The sequence below is a fragment of the Lissotriton vulgaris genome, chromosome 11 (assembly GCF_964263255.1).
Source record: "Lissotriton vulgaris chromosome 11, aLisVul1.2, whole genome shotgun sequence".
NCBI classification, from domain to species: Eukaryota; Metazoa; Chordata; class Amphibia; order Caudata; family Salamandridae; genus Lissotriton; species Lissotriton vulgaris.
In genome coordinates this window covers 781,620,163-781,645,077 of record NC_141699.1, presented here as the reverse complement: position 1 = coordinate 781,645,077, position 24,915 = coordinate 781,620,163, and positions in this window count along the sequence as shown.

The following is a 24,915-nucleotide window of genomic DNA, read 5'->3' as shown; positions in this document are numbered from 1 at the left end:
GTCCGGTACCACTCGTGGCACGCAGGTGCATAACCCGGCTCGTCAGCCCCACCAGCTCCAAGGAGCTTGAATATAAGTTAATGTCCAATTGGTCGCACACTGCTTGTCCTATCAGCGTGTTGCCCCAAAGCATCGTGGTCCATGTAGTTAGCATCAGCGGGTACGCCTCTGCCAGGGTCTTGAGCAAAAAATCCAAATCGCGTTGGCCATCCCTGGACACGTGTTTCGAGGTTGTTACCTCTTGTCAGCAGGGAATAGGCAAGTATGAAGGGGTGCTGCATAGGCTGCCAAAAAATATCCTCAGGTCCGGTACCACTCGTGGCACGCAGGTGCGTAACCCGGCTCGTCAGTCCCACCAGCTCCAAGGAGCTTGAATATAAGTTAATGTCCAATTGGTCGCACACTGCTTGTCCTATCAGCGTGTTGCGAGGCACACGGGAGGGGGCCTCTTCCGCTATTCCTACACATGCCTGCGAAGCCCAGGGGAGAGGCAGCACTTCCCTGGGCCACGCAGTGCTCACTACAGGCGCGAGGCTAAAGATGTGGTGGGTTCGAGGAAACACTTTTGTGAGGCCCCCTGTTGATGAGCTGAGCGCGGGGCCCTGTGCCATGCTGCCCATGGCTAGCGCCTGTAATGTTCGAGAAGCAGCCTGGGTACAGGCGAGTTGTCACGTACGCACTAGTGCGTTAACGCGGCCGTGATACGTCACGGCCGCGCATGCTTTAAATAAAGAGAGGCGGGGCCACGGAGTTAGTCCGGACCACGCGGAGATCCAGAGCGTGTCCTGAGCCCTTGATTGCGCGCCCAGTCACATGCGCAGCACTGCTAGCTTAGGACTCGACAATGGCGACGAGGATCTGAAGGACTCACGGGGTGCCGCGCGCCACTCCTCGTCCTTGACGACGGCCCGGCATCCTGCACCCTACCGGAGTGTGGATCATCGCTTTGCCTACACCCACCATGACGTCCATTCCGCCCATCGAGCCCTTCTCGGTTGACGGCGCACCAGTGGCCCTTGCCCCTCGGTGGAAGGACTGGGTCGAAAGGCTACACTTCTACTTCGAGGGCGCCGGTACAGCCAGGGAGAGGCGCAGGGCGCTACTCTTGCACCTCGGTGGGAAGGATATCCACCGTATCTACAAGACTCTGACGGAGGCCACCCCTCACACCTACGTCACTCTCCTCAACGCGCTCAATGCCCACTTTGAGCCGATGCAAAGCAAGGACTATGAGCGGTTCATCTTTCGGCAAGCACGACAGGAAGCAGAGGAATCACTCAATGCCTTCCATGGCCGCCTCAAAGAACTGGCGAGCACGTGCGGATTCAGAGATGAGCAAGAGGAGATCCGGGGACAGATCATTCAGGGATGCTACTCGTCAGAATTAAGGGTGAAAATCCTCCAAGAGGATGGCAAACCACTAGTGGATATCCTCAAGCTGGGACGCTCCAAGGAACTTTCACAAGCGAGGGCGTCCCACATGGAGGCAGCTCTACACAGGCCCGCGAAAACGGAACAGGTGCACGTGGCTGAACACGTCAACGCAGTGCGGCCCAAACAACGCCCCACAGGGAAAAGTAGGCCTCAAGACCGCCCGAAAGACTGTGGATACTGCGGTGGCGTACCCCATAGGGCACAAGACTGCCCGGCCCGTGGAAGAAAATTCGGATCATGCGGACGCATGAACCATTTTGCCTCGGTGTGCAGGTCATCCAAACTCAAATCGGAGACGGCCCACACGGTGCAAGAAAGGCCAGAAGATGAGGACATGGACGAGGACAACTCGAGCTACCCAGTCCACTATGTGCTCGCGATCAGCCATCCACACAAAAAGAACCGACGGCTACCGAAATGCAGAATAAACATTCTGAATCAAGAGGTGCGAGCGACCATCGATACTGGTGCATCGATCGAACTCATGGCTGCCAATGTCTACGCGCAACTGCGGGACAAACCTTGCCTACAACCCGCAAAAATCAGGGTTTTCGCTTATGGCCAAAAAGACCCCATCCCACTGGTAGGATGTTTCCAGTCAGACATTCACCATAAGGACAGGAAAGCGTCGTCCACGATCTATGTCACCAAGGAAGGTAGCGGAATGCTGCTGAGTGGCCAAACAGCGGAAGAACTCCATCTTATTTCCTTCGCCATGGCGGTCCTAGAGGAAGAACTCGAAAACATCATCGAGGAGTTCGACGATGTCTTCAAAGGCATCGGGTGCCTCAAGGGGAAGGAGGTGTCACTACATATCGACAAATCCGTACAGCCAGTAGCACTTCGCCACCGGAGAATTGCTTTTCACCTCCGGAAGAAGGTTGAACAGGAGCTGGAGAGCCTCGAAAAGCAAGGAATCATCGAGAAGGTCAGTGGCCCCACCCCCTGGGTGTCGCCGATCGTAGTGGCGTGAAAACCCAAGCAACCAGGCCAAGTACGCATCTGCGTAGACATGCGTCTACCCAACGCTGCTGTAAAACGAGAAAGACATCTAACGCCCACAATAGATGATATACTAGGAGAACTGAACGGGGCGAAATGGTTTTCTAAAGTCGACTTGAGATCGGGCTATCACCAACTGCCCCTACACCCCGACTCCAGGTACATCACGACGTTCTCCACTCATGTTGGGCTGAGACGATACCGGCGACTCAATTTTGGGATTTCGAGTGCGGCAGAAGTGTTTCAAAACACCATCCGAGAAGGGCTGAGCGGGATAACCGGGGTTCTCAACGTCAGCGATGATCTCCTGATCTACGCTGACACCATCGAGGAGTACCACCGAAGACTCAGGAGTGTTTTACAGAGAGTCCGAGACTCAGGGCTCACCCTCCATCGTGAAAAGTGCCAGTTCCTGAGAAACACAATCAGCTTCTTTGGTTACACCTTCTCTGACAGAGACGTGGCACTAGACCCCGAGAAAGTGAAGGATGTGCAGGCCACACCGGCCCCCACCAACGTGTCAGAGGTACGAAGCTTCCTGGGGATGGTGAATTTCTGTGGGAGGTTCATCCCCGATCTCTCCAACATCACCAGACCGCTAAGAGAACTCACGAAGACCACCACTCCTTGGCACTGGGGAGAGGAACAACAGCAGGCGTTCCAGAACACCAAAGTCGCCCTGTCCGCGGACACCACTCTGTCCTACTTCGACCCAACGAAGTCAGCGAACATTGCCGTAGACGCCAGCCCTCACGGGCTCGGAGCTGTACTGACCCAGAGTCGGAATGGGGAAGACTGGGTGCCGATAGCCTACGCGAGCCGCTCCCTCACAGAAACTGAACAGAGGTACTCGCAAATCGAGAGAGAGGCCATCGCGATTCATTGGGCGTGCCGACATTTTCATGTGTATGTATACGGTCATCCTTTTACCGTATTCACGGACCATAAACCCCTGCTTCCCCTGTTCAGAGGCTCAGTATCCAAACCTCCCCCTAGGATCGAAAAATGGATCCTGCAGCTCCAGGAGTATGACTACAGGCTAGAATTCAAGCCCGGAGTGAACAACCCGGCGGACTACTTGTCCCGGCATCCTAGGGCAGCCACCACCCAAGAAAGAGAAGACGCCGAAGACACGGAAGAATACGTCAGGAACATTCTGGAACGGTCTAGGCCATTGCCCATTAGCATCGATCAGATAGTGGCCGCGACCCGCAGCGACGAGCCCCTCCAACTGGCCATCGAAGCAACCAGAAGCAATGGCTGGAAGTCACTCGCCAGCTCTCTGAGTCGACGAACTCCGGAGGCACGAGAAACCCTCGAGGCCATCCTCCGAGTGAAGGATGAACTGTCCGTAGATTCCCAGGGGTGTCTCCTCAGGGGACCCAGGATCGTCATGCCAGCAAGCCTATCCCAACAGGCTGTAGAACTCGCCCATCGGGGCCATCAGGGCATCGTGAAAACGAAGAGCAGGCTCCGAGCGAAGGTATGGTTCCCCGGAATGGACGATAAAGTTGAGCAGTGGGTGAGAGCGTGCCACTGGTGCCAGGCAGCAGGCCCAGCGGATACCCCGGCACCAGTCATCACCGAAGACGAACCAACAGAACCCTGGGAGCGAGTGAGTGTTGACTTTGGCCACCTTCCCGACGGTCGCCACATGCTCGTCGTTATTGACGACCTCACGAGATACCCTGAGGTTGAAATCGTATCTTCGCTGACTGCCAAAGAAGTGGTCACCAAGCTAGAGAAAATAATTGCCACCCACGGAATCTTCAAACAAATGAAGACGGACAACGGGCCCCCATTCCAGAGCCAGGAATTTGCGGACTACCTCGAGAGACTCCCCGATCGAGGAACGAGATAGGGTCTACGTGCGGGACCGATTCCCAGGGAGCAAGTTCCGACTCCCCTTTGAGCCTCAACCGTGGACCGTCACTCGTCGGTCAGGCACGATGATTACTGCCCAGAGAATGCGAAAGCGTCACCCGGAACATTTCATTCTTCAAGCGAGCGGCCGCCCCCACCAGAGAGCGTCAGGGACCGGACTCCCCACCGGAAAGTCACCCCTAGATGGCCGCAGGCCAACGGTGAGGTGGAACGATTTATGAGGACCCTAAATAAAGTGATACTGATTGCCCAAGCAGAGGAAACATCAGTCAAGAGGGCCCTGTATACTTTTCTGCGAGAATACAGACTCACGCCTCACCGCACCACCACCGCGGCCCCAGGACCCTCCACCATGGGCCGGATAGTCCGAGATACCATTCCCCACCACCGCACATGGACTCCCACGAGAGCAGACCCACGTCTAGCCCAGGCCAACCGGAAGCGCTCAAACGATTATGCCAGCGTCAAGCGCCGGGGTAGAGACTCCCCGATCGAGGAACGAGATAGGGTCTACGTGCGGGACCGATTCCCAGGGAGCAAGTTCCGACTCCCCTTTGAGCCTCAACCGTGGACCGTCACTCGTCGGTCAGGCACGATGATTACTGCCCAGAGAGATGGCGAAAGCATCACCCGGAACATTTCATTCTTCAAGCGAGCGGCCGCCCCCACCAGAGAGCGTCAGGAACCGGACTCCCCAAGGCCTAATCCTTCCACCCCCAGCTCCCCAGCGTCATCGGCGGCGCCAAGAGACTTGATGGAGCGAGCCGAGACAAGTCCTCCGAGTCCAGAGATCGAGAGGACCCCCAGCCATCCGACTCTCGGAGAGGCTTCACCGTCAGTCTCGGCTCCCTCGAGTGTACCCCGACGGGTCCTGTTCAGGGGAGAGGCTGCGGGCTATGGGCTGAGAAGAAACCCCGCGCCCTCCTCGCAACTGGCTGACTTTGCTGTGGGCTGAGATGGCGGTATCTGCAACGCAAACTGGTAACAGGCCTGCCGGCCATTTTGACTTTTGTTTATCCATGCCTGGGGTTATTAAGAACTATGTTTGAACTGCCAAGACTATTACACTGAGCCGTTGCTCGTGGTTTTGTTTGAATTTTGAATTTTGAATTTCAATAAAGGTTGAAAGGGATGTAATGTTCGAGAAGCAGCCTGGGTACAGGCGAGTTGTCACGTACGCACTAGTGCGTTAACGCGGCCGTGATACGTCACGGCCGCGCATGCTTTAAATAAAGAGAGGCGGGGCCACGGAGTTAGTCCGGACCACGCGGAGATCCAGAGCGTGTCCTGAGTCCTTGATTGCGCGCCCAGTCACATGCGCAGCGCTGCTAGCTTAGGACTCAACAGCGCCGGCCCTGGCTGGAGGGGGTGGGGGCCGGTTTTCTGCCAGGGGGCCGGTTTTGTGACTGGGGCCGATTTTCGGTCCGTGAAATAACGTGGGTCACACTCATCGGCGGCTGAATTGTAATTGCATTTATAGCGCACTTGTCATGGTTTCAAGTCACTGCAACAATATACATTTGACTTGATTGATTGAGTGGAGAGTCTGGATACAGGAAGTAATCACTCGTGAGGCGGGCGGGCGGGCGTGCGTGCGTGCGTAAGGCGTCCACTGCTCACATTGCTGCCTGTTCCGCCCGTTAATGGGGCCAGCCTCATTATGCTGCAGGCAGCGCCCAGACCGAAGTCAGAGCTTTTGCAATTGCACAGTCTACATTTCAGAGAGATGGCCGGAGACTCGTCATGGCCGTGACTCAATCATATCTGTGTTACTTGTACAACTTGTAAATAACATTTAAATGTACAGCCTGACTTCGCCTTTAGAAGCTTTGCTATTGGCTGCTCACGTCACAGGCTGGTGCCGCGTCGGGCCGAGCTCTGTCATTATTATAGCACTGGACTTGAAAATATAATTTATTTTACAGCCCTGACTGAGTCTGCCTAACACCTACCTGTTTCTGGTCTCCTAAAGCTCTTAAGGAAATCACAGCATATGTTTAGAATAATGTTGCTGCTGGAACAAGATCGGCATTTTGGATAGTAGCGGTTTTCACCCTCCTGAAGCACAACAGAATGTTAATATTCCTGTGGAAAAGAACGTGTACATGTAGATCACTAAAGTGCATTTAATGTGGGTAGGTCAGTGGGTTACCGATTTTGGCACACTTCATAAATTACAATCCTAAATTACAATCCTAATATAGCACAATTACTTATGAACTACACTAAAGGGTCTGTATTCAAAAAGTGTGTTTTAAAGGTTAGAACCCAGGGCTACGTTTTCCCTCAGACTTTCATTATCCTAATGTTGCTAAAATGTTTAGTTTGGATAGAAATATATTGTTTTAAGTAAAACCAACCACAGTGGAACCTTTTAAATCATGTGTTTGTGCTTCTGCAGAACAAACCCTCTTAAAATATATTGCTTACTATAATGGATGAAATGTGATTCTACAACTTGGAATCCTCACTGTTTTATGTAACATTTCATTTAGGCTGATTTACACACGTATGATTAATTGTCTATCTATAATGTGTGCATGATGTAAAGTGCTCTGACACCCTAGTACGAGGAGCACTATAAAATAAATGAAAAACATGAAAGAGCGATTAGTGCCCTTCCATTTCAGGTGCTATGTAGCAGTTTCAAGATGCTCATACAGTTTCTTGCTGTTCATATGGGTGTAACTTCTGATATTTATCTGTCTCCATGGACTTCATTGCTTGATTTTACTCACGAGAAAGTGTCATTTTTAGGTGTCACACATTGCCTGCACATTGTTCATTGAATATCATTCATAGCTACCATGAAACTATGAAAATGTCACACATAAGCAATCTCAAACCTTGGTATCTATGCTTCAGAGAGAGTCACAGTAGTCTGACTGTCTGTCTGAGTCTGACAGACTGAGACTACTACTCCTCTCTGTCCGTGTCTCCGCTCCGCAGTGCAGTCTGAAGGGAAAAAAGCACAACTGCATTGACCCGGTGCAGACCATGCAGGCAGCCTGCTGCTATGTGGATTTAATAATCAGGAGGAGGTGCCTGTGCCCAGATGCATTGTCTCCTCCGCGAGTTTGCGTGCCACTCTTCAGTTCACCCTTAGGGTGGGGCTGATGGGTGACCAATTGTCATGCCGCATGCGCATTGGGCCTCACGCAATTAAAAGTGCGCGTGACTGCCAGCATCCCAGACGACAGACAGAGAGGGAGAGGCACCATGCTCAGGCCTGACCGTGCGGCCATAATTAAATCATTTCTAGCCCCCCCTGTCTGCCGCCAGCAGCAGGTGAGTTTTTCCATCCACTCAAGTCGTCGGCAATGAATGATCATTCATGGTGGGCATTGGTGGCACTGGGCGGGCATCGCGTGCAGTGGTGGATTTGATTGGTGTTGTGAGCAGGGCAGAGGCAGTGCGAGCGAGGTGGCCTGAGTTGCGTGCTCACAGGACCGTTGTGGGCTGTGGCTGCAGGCAATACATCAAAAATTGTAATCATGATGAATCCATGATGATTGTCACCGTCCGGGAATATGACAAATAATCATCATCATGATTAAAATTTTTGATTTCACGCGCATGGTGCTAGCGTCCGGGCTGCGATTAAAGTAGGAGAACGAAGGTAATGCAGGCTGGCTGCTTCGTTCGTTCTCCTACTTTAATCGCGGCCTAATGTGATTGCTAGGCCTCTCGGGGGTTGCCTCAGGCGGCCAACTAAAGTAATACAGGCCCAATGAATTTTTTTGCACATACCATCAGATTGAGGCCTAATGAGATGGTATGTGCAAAAAAACCAAAATTGAGCAAACATTATTTTGAGCATGGGCGGCCCCCCAGCCTCTCACTCACAAACTGGAGGCTCTGGTGAGACTCACTCTCTCTGACTCCACTGTGCAGCGCAGAACCGGGATGAATCATTTCCACAGACAGGACCAGGCCATGGCTGTGGAGAGATTTTCCCAGAACAGGAATCATTTTCACAGGCAGGAACAGGCCGAGACTGAGGACATGTGTTCTCTTGACGTGGATAACGTCCATGGTGAGTAGCAAACTAGGTCGGTGGAGAGATGTTCTTCTCTGGTACCAGTTCTACAGTTTCAAGGCAACTTTGGGGACATTCCTTACCTCCACCTCCACAGTCTCTTCTGAGTTTGGCTCATGGTCCTTTCTTGGCTTGGCTGTAGTGGTAAAGTTGTGGCTGTGGTACATGTGTGGCTTGATATAGGAAATGCAGTTGTGTTAGTCGTCATTGTGACTGTGCCTTGTGCTTGATATTTGAGTCTGTGTGTGTCTCTGGATATGTTACGTCTAGGTATGTTAGATGTTTTGACAGTGGTGTCTTTGGCAGTAACAGGTGTGTGCATGCCACAGATGTGTGTTTTGCTGTGATGTGGTCTCTGCTGCATCCCTGTACTGTGTGGTGTCTATCACTGTCCGTGCTGCGTGTGACACTCATGACTTATGGGCTTTGTATCACTATAAGCCTGTACTTTGTGTTGTGTGACTGTTTTCTGTGCTATGTGTCATTGTGCTTTTGATCTGTATATGTGCTGTAGGCTGCAGTGTCACTGTGTGCGTGTTTTATGACATTGCGTATGTATTGTGTGACACCGTGTCTTTGCTGTGTGTCACTTTGTTTCCGTGCTGTATGTACGTCTGATTGACAACATGTGTTTGACTTGTATTCCACTGTGCCATCGTGTGTGTTGTTTATACATATTAATAGTAAGTAATTTATTAGATCAATTTATGATTGTTTACATCACCAAGTAAAAACATACTCATAAAAATACAAATCTAAAAGAAACATTTTACAGCATCATTAATTTCAAAATTACTATACAAAAATACATTTTATACTACGTCATTAATATAAAAAGAGCTATACAAAAAACACAATTGCATTAGTTTCCAAACTACTTAATAGCCACGAGGAGAGTAGTTCTCTTGGGTAGCTAACATTTTACTTACTTACATATTAATATATTTCTTGGGATATAGCTGTATCACTGTTTTTCTGGCTGTGACATGCATGATTGTCTGTCACAGTGTGTACACAGTATGTCTCTGTGTGATTGCATCCATCTGCATCTTTGTGTCTAGCTACATTGTGTGCTAAAGTGGCACCATGACTGTGTCTGCTTCTGTGTCAGTGTCTAAATACTTGTCTGACAGTTTCCATGTGTAATTAAATGTCTGATTGCCTCTTGATTGCCTTTCTGCATGTGTGGTTATTTTTGTGTATCTGTCTGGTGCTGCCGTCTCTGATTGTTTAAGGACATTTGAGTGGGATGATAGTATAGATAAAGAGTATTTGATTGATAGTATTGGCTGATACTACAGTACAGTCATGGGACCATTCTGTGTAAAATAATGAACATATACCATAGTACAAAACGTCATTACATTCATGCCCATTCTACAGTGCAATAATAGCCTTATTCTTTAGTGAAATTATGACACTCTGTAGTACAATAGCCTCAATCGGTAGGGTAGCAATGACATACTATAATACACTTATTGCATTTTCTGTACTACAATCATTGCATATTTTGTAGTACAGATGCACAGAGATGGTCATATTTGGGACAAAGATGGCTACATTCAAAAGTACAGCCAAGGGGACATTCTGTACAACATTAATGGGCATATACTGCTGTACCGTAATGACATGTTATTCAGTACATTGATACCCGTTTTTTTATACAACAATATCTATTTTATCTAGTTCAACTATTCCCTTATTCTGTAGTAAAATAATATTGCATTATTTGGAACAACGATGGTGCTTTGGTGTAGTGAGGGTAATATTATAAGTAAGTTAGTGGTATGTTCTGTAGTGAAATCATGGAAATCTCTCTCTTTCTCCCTTTCTCTCCTTCCATCTCTTCCCTTTCTCTCTCTCTCTCCTTTTCTATCTCCCTCTCTCTCTCCTTCTATCTCTCCTCCTCTCTCGCTGTATCCCTCTCTCTATCCTTCTCTCTTTTTCTATCCTTCTCTCGCTCTCCCACTCTCTCTCTCACGTCTCCTCTCTCTCCTTCCCTCTCTTTCTTTCTCTCGCCCCCTCTTGCTCCCTCTCCCTTTCTCTCTCTCTCCCTCTCTTTTTCCCTCCCCCTTTCTCTATCCCTCTCCATTTCTCTATCCTCTCTCTCTCGCTCTCTCACTCGCTCTTTATTTATCCCTCTCTCCCTCTCAATCTTTCTCTCTATACCTATCCTTCTCTTGCTCTCTCTCTCCCTCCCTCTCTATATCCCCATATCTCTCTTGCTTCCTCTCTCACTCTCTATCCCTTTCTCTCTCTCTCTTTCGCTCACTCACTCACTCCCTCTCTCTCTCACTCCCTCCTTCTCTTTCTTCCTCTCCCCATCTCTCTCTCCCCTTCCCTCCCTCTCTCTCCCCCTTTCTCTCTCTCTCTCTCTCCCTATCCCTCTCTAGCTCTCTCACTCTCTGCCCCCTCTCTCTCCCTCCGCTCTCACTATCTCTCTCTCTCTCCCTCTCTGTTCCTTTCACTCTCCCTCTCTCTCTCCCTCCCTCTCCGTCCCTCCCCTCTTTCCATCCCTCTCCCTGTCCTTCTCTCAGTCCTCTCCTTCCTCTAGCTCTCATTCTCTTCCTCTTTTTCTCCCTCTTCTTTTCCCTTTCCCTTCCTCTGTCTCCCTCTCTCCCCTTCCTTCCCTCCCTCTTTCTCTCCTTCCTTCCCTCCCTCTTTCTCTCCTTCCTTCCTTCCCTCCCTCTCTCCTCCCATCTCTCTTCCCCACGTAAAACATAGGCAGACTTATTGCTGCGGTCAGTGCTTGTTCATGCTCCCAGCGTTTCTATATAATGTTTTGTGTCAATGAATGTATCGTGCAGACATCTTAATTTATTTTTCACGAGTGTTCAGACCTCTCGGCGGATCCGCCTGGGGGTTGGAGGAGAGGGGGCATCACTATTTAGACCTGGTGCTCTTTAAGGTCATCATCTACTATTTACTGTCCTTTGAAAGTTGATACAATTGAATATGTAATGAAAAATGTGCTGTAAAATTCACCATTTTGATCTGTCTTTTTCCAAAATTTTTCCAAAAAAACCCTAGTAGTGGCCGGACGGGGGCTGGTCTGGAAAAATTTGCCAGGGCTGCTTTCAGTTCCCAGTCCGGCCCTGGTGTGAATCCTGGCAAATTGCGGCCATCCCCTTAACTATTCCACATGCAGAGGAAGCTAGCAGCTCGATCGTACACCCAACAAAATTGGAAACGGGGTGAGCCGTGATCCAGCGCTCCTACTAAAATTCTGCATAAATGATGTCACTATCTACCACCAAACTTACCAATCAATACCAAGCCCATAAAATAACAGAGCAGCTGAATCATGAGGCGAATGGATCTGATATGTTGTTTAAACTATCTACAATAAACAAGACCCGCTTGTCATTTTAAAAGTTTATTCAAACATATTCAAGAAAACTTAGGTTTTGGAACTTTATTAAGCAAGCATTAGAAAAAGTCATAAGAAAGTTTTATTCAGCATTTATAAAGAGAGCTTAATTCAAGAAAATATTATTCATTAGCAGAAATAAGTGAAAAAGAGCATTTCCAAACCCTAACTAACTCTCTGTCTCTACCCTCATCGCCTGGAAACAAAATCTTTTAAAGTCAGCTTTCCTTACGTGTATTCATCGAACAGCAGAACACGTCCCTCTGGAATCAAGAAGCGTAAGCCAAAAATCTGCTCCTAGAGCCTATTCTTATACCCTAAAACTATGGCTAAACTAACTAATTTCACATACCATCAGCTGAATTCTGGCTCCCCATTGGCTGAACCACCTCACACCACAGTAAACTGTGACATCTTCCACCTCAAGTCCAGGCTTTTACACAAAGCCATTGTTCATGCACAGACTCCTGGCAGCACTTCCTTAGGATGCTACATTTTGTAGCAAAGATTGTTCATGTAGTGCACAAAAATGCTGCGACTCACATCCTGGCCTTGAGCCTGTCCGTTCTGAGCTTCTCGTGGCACATTAGCAAACCTCTCCACAGAGAGCCTTTTGCAGTTCTTTTCAAACCTTTTCACAATAAAAGTTCATAGGCTTCTCATCCTTTTCAAAATAAGTTTTTCTCATGTGGCTTTTCATCAGTAGGCCTCTTTTCAGAAAGCATAAATTTTCTGCGCCACTTTTGCTTGCGTCACTGCGCCACTTTTAGCTTGCGTCACTTTTCAGAAAACTATTATTTAAACAAACACAAAACAATAATTAATTCAGGAAATTAAAGTCATTCTGTTTCCAACCTACATAGCTAATGTTAACCCATTAGTATAAGTCACCTAGCAAAAGCACACAAATAAAGCAGCACATTTAATATCTACCATTCTTCATAGAGTCCAGCTGGATTCTTCATATATCTGAAAGAGTAAAAAGATAGACAAACACAACATGGATAAACAGACACAACATAGACAAACACATAAGCACACATAATAAAAGCACATGCCATCAGAAAATCAGCCACATTAATGTTGACAAAGACCATAGGACAGACAAAACAATATTAGTTATGTGTTACAAAACAGACTTGCAAATGCAACATAAAGCACATTAGTTCTGTATAATGATGTGGAATTTTACTCTAGATTGTTTTAGTACAACAAATCATGCAATAATTCATTAATATATTAGTTCATGTTATGAGAGTTTTAACTTCACGAGCCAGAATAAAATTATTTCTGAAGCTCGCTCCATCAACTCCCTCATCTGGTGATTTCAAAATCACCAAACAAAATCCAAAAATTTTACTTAAAAATGTTATCTATTGAACATGTTTCAGGCTTACTCTGGATTAGTATTTAAACTCTAATTTCATCTATATTTCTGCAACTTTCATATTGAGTATTGAGTCTTACATCCTACTAATTCTATATCCTTTACCCTTTCTTTATTCAGCTAAGTTGGATCCTTTCCACCTTTGAATCCCCAACCCCCAATGAATTTATAGGTAACTAAGTTTTAAATTGCATAACTACATTTTGAATTGCACCAACAAAACAAATATCAATCTGAGTATTATAAAACAAAACAAAAACAAAAACTTACATTTTTGAATTTTTTTTAAAAATGAGTAAAAAATGAGTACATAGTATATACCCCCACTTTTTTTTTTTTAATTCTAAAACATGTTTTCTTCGACCTTGCGTCTTACATGGAAGTGTTTCCAGCTAACACAATTTCTTCGACCTTGAGTCACCTAACACAATTTCTTCAGCCTTATGCCAAAAATAAACCTCAACTTAAACAAAACTAAGCCTAGTCATTGTCACCATTTTCTTCCAAGTCCACCTCACTGCTACTGCGCTCCTCAACTATTGGAGGGATAGTTATGTGGGCCCATTCTGGAGACTTGTATTTTACATTTGGTCTCAATGGTCTTTTGCTCTTCCTGGTAATCATTTCAATTTTCTCTTCAGCTTGCTCTTTTTTTGTCTGAATCACTTTCTGATTTGACACTTCATTGACTTGTTCTTTCAATTTATTCATGAATTTGAACTTCAAATCTTTTTTAGGCCAGACATCACCTTTTCTCAAGAGTTTCTTCTTGGGCTTGATTTCAATATATTTAGTTTTCCAAGCCCTTCCTCTGAATTTTCTTATTTCAGACTCTTCATCACTCCCGTCTGTATCATTTTCTGAGACTTTAAATCTGTACCTAGGAACTTCTTTACTCGGCAGCTTCACTCCGTTAGGAACATCATCCTTACAGCTGGTACTTGGTAATTCTTCCTCTTCTTCTTCAGGGATCACCTTTAGCTTCCCAGTTTCAGGTTTCTTGCTCCTGCACACAGAGCTACTTCTTTGCCTTTCAATACTCTCCTGGACTAGATTTTCGTCTTGCTCAGAGTTTTCTGCTTCTGAATCTTCTTCTTTTTCTTGAGATTCTTTTTCTATCAGATTTTCATCATTTTCTGAATCTAGAATCACAATCTCTAGATCTTTTTCATTCAATGTTTCTTTTACATTGACATCATCATCCAGATGTCGACCACCTTGTCGATCTTCAAGATCTGGATTTTCTTCAGAACTTTCTTCTTCAGAGTCTGAATCAGTTGTAGTGTCGTCACTATCTTCATCAGGGTTATCAGGTGCAGGTACACAAAGGGTATGATTTGCATGTACCCACCTTTTCAGACCTCTGCACTCCACAACATTTGTTGTGACTGAAATCACTTGCCTTGCTTTCTGCCACCTGGGTACCAAACAGTTCTTCCTCCGATGAACCTTTGTCCTGACCAAGTCTCCTGGCAATAGATTATGAGCCTGCTCCTTTTCCACATCTGTTCCCAACTGATGGAATACAGAAATTGTATCATTTTTTTCTTGTTGGAAAAGCTTCTACCCATTTTGAAAATAAACAAATGATGACTAGAACATATCTCAATTTGTTATGTTGGGGCATTTCAAAAAGATCTATTTGAATATTTGTAAATGAACCACCCTCCCGGCCTATGGTTCCAAACTCTCAATTGGACCATGGTACATCCGTGCCATGTCAGCAATCATGCAATTGGGCATAACAGGTCTGTCATCTTTGTAAACCCAAATTTCATCTTCCCTTTGCTGTCTGAAACCTTCTTTGAGCCATGTGTTTTTCTCCTCATCATGTGCCTCATCTTGTAATTGTTTTAATTCTTGCCATGTCTGAATTGCAAAGATTAGTATGAGGATTATTATTATTATTATTATTATTTTATTTTTGTAAAGCGCGTAGTCACCCAGAGGTATCCCAGCGCTAGGGACCCTAATTCTGAAGTACGGTGGGCCAGGGACCAAGAAAAAAAGGAGGAGGTGGGGGGGGGGGGGGGGGACAAAGATTCAGAATAAGGAGAGGGCAAACAAATATGATTAGGGAAAGAGATGAGTCTTTAGCTGCTTGAAACATGTTCATTGAATTTTTCCCCATTGATTGCAACCCACTCCCGAGCACAAAACTTAACAATGGTACCTGCGTGCTCATTGCCTTTTGAGACATAATTATTTTCCTCTCCATTTGCAGCACATTTTATCACAGCTATTTTGTCAAGAAGCTCAATTCCTTTGTTGAAGTCTGGCATGCCCAGAACAAGAGCTTCACTCAAACTCTTTTTAAATTGCTCAATGGCTTCAAGCTCAATTTCTGTCAGGACAATTCGGTCTCTTATATCTGCTTTTGTCAGTCTTTGCAATGGCCTCATAATTACTGAGAAACCACTAATCCATTGGCAACAGTAACTAACCATGCCTAGGAACATTCTTACCTGTTTTTGTGTCTTTGGGGATTCCATTGCCTGAATCATTTTATTTCTCTCAATAATTACTTAAATGGGAATTCTCTCTTGGAACCTGAAAGCAAAAATTATTTGACTCTCTGGGTTCATTGGGACCCAATACCACTCAGCATCATTTGGTATCTGACAAAGGATCTCTGCTGGATTGGGCACAATAGGACAACAAGGGATAACTATCCCGTTAACCTTTCTCAGGTCCTGTACCATTCTGTACGTTTCATCTGGCTTTCTAATACCCATATCTGGTGAGTTACAAAGACTGTTTTCAATCTCTTTTAGGACACCCTGCTTAATGAATGTTTCAATAACAGGAATTGTTTCTGGCTTCATCTTGTACTGTGGAACATTAGGAAATGAGTTTCCCTGCTTGTTTGAAATTTTAACTGGATCAGGTCTGTCTTCCTGGTCTCCACTGAATCCTGTATCTGTATTGTATTTCTGCTCATTAACATAATTTGGAAATGGCGGTGGAGGTATCTCATTCTTCTGAATCACCACCTGTCGCTGTATTTGTAGCTGTTCATTCAGCAGCTGTTGCTGCTCATTCATCTCATTCTGCATCTGTGGATTTTTACACTCTCTTACAACAGCTAAAGTCGCTTTTTCCTTCTCTTTTTTCTTCGTCCATTTTGTTTTCCATTTGTTCAGACTAACCCTTTTTCTCAAAGTCCATATTAAATCTTTTATATGGGCAGGGGCAATCCTACCTGTATTGTTCAAGCCTTCAATGTCCTCATCATCCTGATATGTTTTTAATCTGTCTGTACTGATTGTATCATTAATTAATTCTTCTAAATCACTTTTTAATTTTGCAACATCCAGTAATTTGTACTCATCAGGCTGTGTCAGGTCAATCAGATCAACGTCAGAGTTTTCACTAGGTGAAACTAGAGTCATCACTTTCTCTTGCTGAGTTGGAATCATTATTAGCTCATTTTCAGATTCATTAGAATAAAGTTTTTCAGCAAACTTTTGAATTTCACAATTCAATGAGACCGTTAAAGCTGTGGGACTAGTTTCATCTTTTCTAAGCACTGGGGGAACAGGTCCAATTGTCACAGGAACTGTCACTGCTTCCATGCCTGATGTTAACTGCTCAATTAAATCATTTGTAGAATTTACATGATCAGGAATAATAATTTCAGAAGTACTAGGCATCTCATCATACCTATCTGTTGTGACACCTTGAGAAGGGGTCTGGGCTGGGACTCTATTAATCTGAACTGGGACTCTTGGCGTTACATTAATCTGTTCTGGGGATCTGCTTGAATTTCTGTCCTGATCCTGATCTGTATTTACAACATAATTTTTACAATGATCAATTCATTCTTCTCTGACAGGTTTATTATTTACATTCGCTGATTTGGGAGTCGAATCTTCATCTAAAATTATTTCTTTTGGGGGAGGTGGTATTCTTTCACAATATATATCTTTTAAAGCTGCATTTTTCTTATCAGTATGCTTATTAATCGCCTGTTTATTCAATAATTTACTTTCACATGTAGCAACAACCCTTTTAACATGTTTAAATAAATTTTTCATTTTCTGATAGCAGAAAAACATTTTCTTCTTCTTTTGATAATTTTTATCCATGTTTTAAAATAATCACTTTTATTACAATTAATCTCAATTAAAAAATTTGTTTACCTTCTTGACCTTGCGACACTAGCTAACTAACACACAAAAATCACTAATGGCAGTAAGTAATCTAACTAATAAATCAAAATAGGGGACAGAACCACCTGAAAACAGAACAAGACTGTGTATACTATTTTAAAAAAATAATAATTCTGCGCGCGACCACCTTGAACACAGCGCAACCTCCCTAATGCACTTGTCTATTTTAGTACTGGAAAGGCTCAGTAATGTTTATTTATTTAATTTAATTACACTGCACGATCCTCCATTTTCCCCCTTGACCTAATTAAGCTTAGATATCACAAATTACCAATTATGTTCGTGACACAATGCTGTTGAGGATGTCACTAGTGTTCCTACTTTGGTGGCCTTTCTAGTGTACAGTGCTCGTTGGTGCTATGACTGTTGTTGCTGCTATAAATGTATTTGCAGCTCTAATGGCAGCTGCTAATTATCTGCTTTTACCCAATATTGTAATAGCCAATATTGCCAGTGTCCCTGCTCTAGTCACCTCTGCTGCTGTTGTCCTAACCAGGGTGGCTGCTGTGATATTCACTACTTTACAGCAAGTTCCGCCTTTCCAATGTCGTGATCAGTTTCAAAACCAAGCTCTGGGCACTAGCGCTTATAAAATCAAAGCCTAAACAGTTTCTAAATGAAACTCTGGGCACTAGCTCTGAGGAAATCAAAAGCACAAACACTCGGCAGAAGTAAACAATGGGCATTAGCCTATTACAGCACAACAAATGCCTGGTCCAATCAGCGCGGCTGCCACAACGCTACAGCCAATCACAAAGCGGCAGCTATGACGCACTAGCCTATCACAGCGCCGCTACAGTGATCTATACTGCCACTGCAGTCTCTCTTTCTCTCCTCGCACTTTCGCGCACCAAAACAGCCCCTCCTCTACCTAACGAGCTCACAACACTTTATTTGAGGAGCCCATCAGCCCTTAACAAGTGACATCCGCTTAAACACAGAGTGCAACGCTCGCCGGCAGCTACCACATCGCATTTGCTAAAACACAGGAAATAATTCACTAATAGTAAACAACGCGCATCTACCCAATGGCAACACAACAAATGCCTCAGCCAATCAGAGCGCAGCCATTATAACATTTCGGCCTATCACAGCGCGGCGGCTATGACACATGTGGCCGCTGCGGTTTTCAGCTCTCTCTTCATCGCTCTTACTCCTCAAACAGCCCCTCCCTTGTAAAATGAGCTGAGCTCACAATACAGCGAACAACATTTGTCACTAAATACTTTAGCTGTGATAAGCGCAGCTATAGCGAGGGATAAAATCAAATGCGGACACCTTTTAATAAATCAGCAGACAGTGGTAATGCGCATCGATCAATTACTGTGCGACCACTCTCAATATCTCGATCAATCACAGAGCGTTTACTGTGACGTTTCAGCCAATTACAAGCTGTTTATGACATTCCAGCAAATCACAGCACGTTTGTAGTGATGTATACTACTACTGCAGTCTTTTTCTTTCCTTTAACGTAAAACAGCCCCTCCTTTACAAAGAGAACGTAGAACATACAACGCTCATCTGCCGCTATCATACGCATCAGTTGTGTCTTGTTCTGTTATATTGAGGAAGGATTCATTCAGCTGTGACACACGCGTTATTTATTTGCGTGGCTGCATTCAAGAAAGAGAATTAAAACGGGAACATTTACATTTGTAAATAACTAGTGGTAACAGATAGTGGTAACGCGCATCAGTCAATTACTGCGCGACCACTTCTAACTTAATGGAACACCATTAGCGAATCACAGCGCGGCTTCGCTGTGACACGCCGGACTCCAGCCAATCAGAGCGCGGCTTTACTATGACAAGCCGGACGCTTCAGCTAATCAGAGCGCGGTGGCTCTGACGCACACAGCCGCTGCAGCTCTAAGCTCTCCCCTTGTACTCTCGCTCCTAAAATCAGCCCCTCCTTCACAATTTCGATCGTAATGTTTTTATTACGATTTGAATAGCGCTACTCACTTTTTATACTATTTAAACAGTGCAGACTTTACTCAAAGGCTTTAAAAACGCTTTATAATTACTTTTGGTACAATTAGTTATTACACAAAACAAACCATTTGCCTGCTTCTCTAAACAAAGAGATAGTTTTATACATTCATTCAAGTATTCTCAGCGTGGAATAGACGACGCTATTCTCACAGAATAGTCTCAATCGCCAATAGAGCAATTCTTATCCTACCCTTCTAACAGATAATAACCAATTGTGTCTCTAAATGAATGCAGATACATTTAGCAATTCAAAATTTAACCCAATTGATATTACAAATCATTCATGCACTTTCAAACAAGAAAACCCTGATCATACACACACAAATTCTTGGCAGGACATGAACCAACCACAGAAATCGTCAAACGTTAATAAGAATAGACGACGCTATCTCATCCTTCTCTCAAACTTAGATAAATCCTACTACTCTTTTCACAAAAAGTTTTAAAACGGGCAACAAGTTCCTATGCTTAATGCTACGATTTCATAGGCAATCCTCACTATTACATTCAACCAGTCACATCTAAGGTCCCTAAACTTGTGTTGTACGTCCACAACACGTGATATGCGGCGATATCACCTTTTGAAGCAGTACAAATGCACTGTGTAACTTTTCTAGTCACACTACTCTTGCCATGGCAAACCAGGAATTTTTCACACTGCTGGAAAAACCCTTAAAACTACATATAACAGTCTGACAAAATCAAAAACTCAACATATGTTAAACATGAATCCTATGTATATACCAACATATATGTATCATGTATGTTACATGCATGTCAAAAACAACATATAACCGTACGAATGCTACCAAAAACTGATCCAGCGCTCCTACTAAAATTCTGCATAAATGATGTCACTATCTACCACCAAACTTACCAATCAATACCAGGCCCATAAAATAACAGAGCAGCTGAATCATGAGGCGAATGGATCTGATATGTTGTTTAAACTATCTACAATAAACAAGACCAGCTTGTCATTTTAAAAGTTTATTCAAACATATTCAAGAAAACTTAGGTTTTGGAACTTTATTAAGCAAGCATTAGAAAAAGTCATAAGAAAGTTTTATTCAGCATTTATAAAGAGAGCTTAATTCGAGAAAATATTATTCATTAGCAGAAATAAGTGAAAAAGAGCATTTCCAAACCCTAACTAACTCTCTGTCTCTACCCTCATCGCCTGGAAACAAAATCTTTTAAAGTCAGCTTTCCTTACGTGTATTCATCGAACAGCAGAACACGTCCCTCTGGAATCAAGAAGTGTAAGCCAAAAATCTGCTCCTAGAGCCTATTCTTATACCCTAAAACTATGGCTAAACTAACTAATTTCACATACCATCAGCTGAATTCTGGCTCCCCATTGGCTGAACCACCTCACACCACAGTAAACTGTGACATCTTCCACCTCAAGTCCAGGCTTTTACACAAAGCCATTGTTCATGCACAGAGTCCTGGCAGCACTTCCTTAGGATGCTACATTTTGTAGCAAAGATTGTTCATGTAGTGCACAAAAATGCCGCAACTCACATCCTGGCCTTGGCCTGTCCGTTCTGAGCTTCTCGTGGCACATTAGCAAACCTCTCCACAGAGAGCCTTTTGCAGTTCTTTTCAAACCTTTTCACAATAAAAGTTCATAGGCTTCTCATCCTTTTCAAAATAAGTTTTTCTCACGTGGCTTTTCATCAGCAGGCCTCTTTTCAGAAAGCATCAATTTTCTGCGCCACTTTTGCTTACGTCACTGCGCCACTTTTAGCTTGCGTCACTTTTCAGAAAACTATTATTTAAACAAACACAAAACAATAATTAATTCAGGAAATGAAAGTCATTCTGTTTCCAACCTACATAGCTAATGTTAACCCATTAGTATAAGTCACCTAGCAGAAGCACACAAATAAAGCAGCACATTTAATATCTACCATTCTTCATAGAGTCCAGCTGGATTCTTCATATATCTGAAAGAGTAAAAAGATAGACAAACACAACATGGATAAACAGACACAACAAAGACAAACACGTAAGCACACATAATAAAAGCACATGCCATCAGAAAATCAGCCGCATTAATGTTGACAAAGACCATAGGACAGACAAAACAATATTAGTTATGTGTTACAAAACAGACTTGCAAATGCAACATAAAGCACATTAGTTCTGTATAATGATGTGGAATTTTACTCTTGATTGTTTTAGTACAACAAATCATGCAATAATTCATTAATATATTAGTTCATGTTATGAGAGTTTTAACTTCACGAGCCAGAATAAAATTATTTCTGAAGCTCGCTCCATCATCCGCGACGCACTACGTTTGGCGGCTCTGGGCTCGGAGTGTGCCGGAGGGGCTGGAAGGCTGAGCGACGCCTTGGGTGCTAGCGCCTACAGTGGGGCGGGCTGCTGACTGCGGGAACCTGCTGTGATCCTGGGGGAGAGCACCGTGGACTGGATCCAATGTCCCCGAGCGGCCAGTTATATGAAAAGTGCTCCGGGCTCTCACTGAGTGTAATGGATCCGGAGGGCTCCGTGTCAGAAGCGGATCCCATAAAGTGAAGTGTGTAGCTGTTCCTTGACGCGGTTCAATAACCTTATAAGGCGCCAGAATTCATGTCACGCTGGGGCCTGTGATTTTAATTGAGCGCGCTGTGCAGCTGTAGACTGGGCCCGAGACTGCCCCAATGGGGTAAACAACCCAAATGAGTGGAGCACCGGCCCCAGTAGATTCGGCCTGAGTGAAGACCTCTGGCCCCCATCGAGTGCTGTGGTGCCTGTGAGCAACAGACTGGAAACGGATCACCAGGTATGGACTTTGTGGCAGCACAGACCTAACTAAGAACTGTGATATACTTGGCAATTCCAGGTTGATGCCTTGGGGTGGCCGCGAGGGCCCTGACAGGAACTGAGCACTGAAGTAGGCAGGACGTAGCACTGGAGTAGGACAAATCTCCTTTGCTGTAGGCTAAGCTGCCGGCTCGCACCAGTACGATAAGGTTACAAACTAAATAATACCTGGGGAGTGTGGTACTGTGGTACAGAGGTACTTGGCCGCGGCAGGCCTGGTGTAGGGGTCTGCTCGCCACTGGAGCTCTACTAGCAGACACAGTGCAACCCGATTAGAGCTGGTAGTAATTAAGAAATTGCGGAAGACGTACCCTTTGTGCTTAACCCAGGCAGTAGAGGTATACATCTCTTGGAGCCTGGACGTCCCTTGTTCCTGGGCGGTGGATCTTTGCAGTAAGACCGGCACTTCCGAAGAGTCCATATCTCAGAGCAGTCGCACTTATAACACCCTCACTGGAGGAGCCAAGAAAGATTACTACTAAGGCAAACATCAGCCATAGGTGCAATAAATACTAGCCTCCCGGAAGTTCCTTAGGAGAAATTAAATGTGACCATGAAGTCGATGTGGTACAGACATTAACCATAGGCATGTACCAGCTCTATAATTTTAAAGCTGATCCCGACACGATACCAGTGACAAAATGGGACGCATGAAAGGCAGGAACCAAGAGAAGGAGAAACTAGCACAGCCCCAACCACCTCATCTGCAGAGGTGGTGCCCCCCACAAACTGGATTTCATCCTACAAGAAATTCGACAGTCATGTACCCTGATGGAGCAGCAACTGGCTTCACTCATGGCAGACATTGCTATAATTCGTGATGTTAGAAACAACGAGGTCAAGACCTCAAGCAGGTACAGGTCAGGGATATTACCCTGGTGCCTGGTCAATTGGTATTAACAACAAATTCTTGTTGTTAAGAAACCCCTCACCCACCTACCTGGTAGGTGGCATGCTTCATCATCGGGGCCCAGCTGGATCACCGAGTGCGATCCAGCTGTGCTGCAACGCCTGTCTACAGCGGAGCAGGATTTCGTGTGCAAGTGAAAAAGTGCTATGTGTGGTGAATTATGTGCTAAAAATGCCTATAGGAAATACCCTTTTAAAAGGTTTTAATGGAAGGGTCCTATGGCATGGGTAAAAACATAGATGGGATATAATTGAGGTAAAAATGTCCCTCTATATCGCAGTCACTAAGGTGTAGGTCTACTAGTTTCAGCCTTCTACGATAATCGTGAGGCTTTCTTCAGGACCAAAGGTGTGCGGGGCCAAAAACTTGAGTGGCCCCAGCAGTGTGTGTATTTATCAACGCGCACCCTAAAGCGCGTTGTGTATGTAGTGGATCAATATACTCACAGATCCGGTTCGTAAAGTATTGTTATCTTTACGAGAAAAAGGCTACATGGATCCTGCCTCACGTAGGAGTGCTAGGAGAACGTTCGTTTTCTCTAGCTAAGCCTTAAAACCTGGTACATGAAGCGTAAAGATAACAATACTTTACGAACCGGATCTGTGAGTATATTGATTTTAGCCCCTGCCTGTAGATCAATACGGCAATTATATGGCAATCATATGGCCTATGGGGTGGAAGGCTCGTAGCTTGTTCTACATCGAAGATACCTTGAAAATCGCGATATTCTGAATGCAAGTCAGGAATATCAGAAGAGATTAGGTTTTTCTCGTTCTTCCTTTCAAACACTACCCCTACCATATGTTCTCTGCAAACCTCTGTTCTGAACTCTAAGGTGGCGTTTATCCAGTCTATACAGGGGTTGTGAGTACGGAGCCATGGTAACCCAAGTAAAACAGGAAACTGTGGGGATTGAATGATGTCAAATGCTAAATACTCTTGATGTCCTTGTAGTAGTATTACTTTCAGGGTTATTGTTTGATGGGTCCTGATTTCAACACACTACCATCAATCGTAGTGACTTTTTCCCAAACCTCCTTAGGTATTTGATCAATGAGGTGTTGATTTGCCCAGTTCCTGTCCATAAAATTCCCTGTAGCCCCAGAATTCACCATAATGTGGACTTCTACCATCCTATTGTTATAAATCAAACGAGCCGGCACAGAGAAATGACTCGGGTGGTTTGTCTTTATGTCGAGGGAAGAGACTATAAAACCAGAATTACCCAAAACCCCAGTCTCACAGGGTCTCGGGCTCTCTAGTTTTCCGATTTTTTGGTTTGAGAGGGTTTGGTTGGGCAGGTTCTCAAGAAGTGGCTAGCCTTACCGCAATAGAGACACATATTATTGTCTCTCCTCCGCTGCCTTTCTTCAGGACTCAAAGGACCTCTTATTGTCCCTATCTGCATAGGCTCTCCCTCATCTATAGTCTTTTCAGGCTCTGTTTTGTTCTGATAGAAAAAAGGCTTGTGATCAGAACGTCCTCTCTCTTTCGTTCTTGCATTCTGTGATCTAACTTCACTACCAAGTCAATGATATTTGGACAATCTTCAGGTGGGTCTACTACTTGGGACAGTGCATCCTTAAGGTCGTCACGTAATCCCTTATAAAACAAAGCACTGCGTTTTTCGTTTGGCCAACTGGCTTCTGCTACTAATCTTTGAAATGCTATTATATAAGCGGAAAGCTCCTTTGTTCCCTGTTTTAAGGACAACAATTCTGGGTCAGCGGAATGTGTAAATGTGTGTTTGTCAAAGAGCTTTTTCAGCTCTCTCCTAAATGCCGTATAATTGTGTAACAGGGGATCGTTCCTTTCTATTAATGGTATGGCCCAATTGGCTGCTGACCCTCCCAAATATGATATTACGAAAGCCACCTTTGATTGGTCA